At 37.7% G+C, this 2,462-nt stretch overlaps 1 protein-coding gene across 1 annotated transcript in view; it reads left to right on the forward strand.

The window, feature by feature from the left end:
- GRXCR1 (glutaredoxin and cysteine rich domain containing 1) overlaps positions 1-2,462 on the forward strand; it is a 180,699-nt gene that overhangs the window by 59,732 nt on the left and 118,505 nt on the right. The window lies entirely within an intron of this gene.

Here is a 2,462-nt window from a genome sequence, read left to right on the forward strand (position 1 = left end):
TTTCCCTTGTCTACCTGAATTAACACAACCCCATAGCTTTGCAACCCGAGAGAGACCCTTTCAGATCTGATTGAAGAATTCACTGTGACATGCAATTTTGGTTTGTCAATTGGCCTCTATAGACCATGGTGCTATTCTTACTTTTTAAAACAGCTTTATTGGCATATACTAATATAATTCACATATCCTATAATTCCAAAAGTTCTATCATCTTAATAAGAGCTGTACAATCATCACCACCAATTCTTGTATCCATTGTAATTAGCTCCCCATTTCCTTCCATCCTCGCCTGCCATATGCTCAAGAACCAATGAATCCAGTCACTGTCTCTACACATGTATTTATCCTGGATCTTTATGCAGAAACACACACAGAACAGCAACAACAACAACAACAAACCAACAACAACAATATAAAACAGGAAAACCTCAATCAAGAAAGTAGAAAATATTAAAACGCAGAACAAATTTAAAATGGGCCAAAAGGGAGATCAAATAATAAAGTCTTACTTTTTAACCTAACAACATCTGCCACAATCTTTTCACAATGCTCTCTGTTGGGCAATAAGTCCATTCATATTTTGCTCAATTATGTTGAGAGACGATTCACCTGAGGCTTTTCCCCCCAATAGTTTTATTGGCACATAATTTACATATCATACAATTGAGGAGTTCAATCGTTCAATCGTATAATGGGGAATTGTATAATTACCACCATACTTATCTTAGAGATTCCCTCACCCCATGAGTGAATCACCTTTAAAATGGGTTGTGAAATCATGATCAGTTCTTGTGCTCTCTCCCTCTCTCGTCTTTATTATTTATTCCCAAAATCCCTTTCCCTCTTCATCACCCCCCATCACTCCTGCATTCCCTATAGCACTTTGTATTAGTTATTATTATTATATATCCACTCCTCTGTGCTTCACAGATTGGAAGCCCCCCAAAAACAATGAAAAACAAGCCACACTAAGGTGGTTAGGATAATATCTTATTAGTATAAAGACAAAAATACACATAATGCATTAGTGGGAGAAGACTCTCAACATTCAAAAAGCCTGGGAAGAAATTTCTGTCATGGAATAACTGAGATACTTGCACCAAGTACAAATTCACGTTGTGTCTATAGGGAGGCCAACAGGCCAAGTATCAAGTTTGATCCAGCAAAATCAAGATTACAATGGTCTCTGCCTACTAGTAGGGCTGTTCTGGACTCTTGCCTTTGGCTAGAGTGGAATTGTCATCAGCTCAGTTTGACTATATACTTTGTAGTATATAGTGGGTTTGGGGCTCCCACTATCCCCCATAGCCTTCTACAAACTGGATATAATTTTAGCTCTGATACTTTTTCTTCACCATATTTGAATTTTGTAATTGTCATTTTTGTATCACACAAGCTGGCATGCTTCTGTGTGCACTTAGTTGGTTCCTTGCTTATATATGGCCACCAGTCACTATTCTGATTGATACCCGGGCACCATCTGCTTTCTTCACCACACTGTGCTGTCGCACCCTAATCTTCAGAGATCATGTCATCACGGTGAGTATTGAGCAGGGCCATGTTGTATGAACTAATTGCTGTTAAGTTGGGCTAGGATTTAGTGCAAGCCCAGAACTCATTCTTGATCTATGCTTTTTTTTTAAATTTGCTGTAACTTGGGAATTTATACATATGACATATCATTCCATTGTTCAAACGTATATATTCTTTGCCTATCATTTGAGTAGGTGCTATGGGGATGGGGAATAAATGACTATCAAAGTCAATGCACTAGGCTTCATAAGCAGTTAATGACATCTCAATGGAGAATATGGAAAATAATGATGTTTTCTGTTCCAAATCTGTTTTGGAGGTGGTTAGCTTGCTTTTAATCTCTTTCTCTCACACTTAGATATTTGTGCAGCACTTCAGTCTTCTCTAGTTTCTAAAATCATTGGGCATGTGAATTAAACTACAAGTTTATTTAATTTCAATTGTATACACAAACATTTTTTGGCCCTTTCCTTCCCTGCATGTCATGTAAAGAGTAAGATGAATATAAGTGAGAATCTTTTGGACGACATGTTTGAGTCCATCATGTAGTTCCAGGAAAGCAGTTGGCTGCTTTGCAACGCTCAACATGTTGCTTCAGTCTTGGCACTGGGGTTTCCATTTAATCAGAGGCATGCATAATATAGAAGCACGTTTTATTGAGAATGATATACACCTATAGGAACACCTGTGCAATAGCAACAGACTCCATTTTCATCTCAGGTATGAGCAAATTAGCTATCATGTATGTCAAAGCTTTGTTAATGAAACAGGAAGAACGAATCCACTGCGAAAGCTTCCTACAGTGATAGTCACTTTGTTATTACACCAGCAGGGCGCTTGGTGCTTTACTTATTTTGAATTAAAAGCTCCATTTTGTAATTTGTCTTCTTTTCCACTTGATTTCCCCCTATCATGCCATATTGTGTTAC

This window comes from Echinops telfairi, unplaced genomic scaffold (genome assembly GCF_000313985.2).
Source record: "Echinops telfairi isolate 266 unplaced genomic scaffold, ASM31398v2 ScPeMD7_7468;HRSCAF=8506_0, whole genome shotgun sequence".
Taxonomy (NCBI): Eukaryota; Metazoa; Chordata; class Mammalia; order Afrosoricida; family Tenrecidae; genus Echinops; species Echinops telfairi.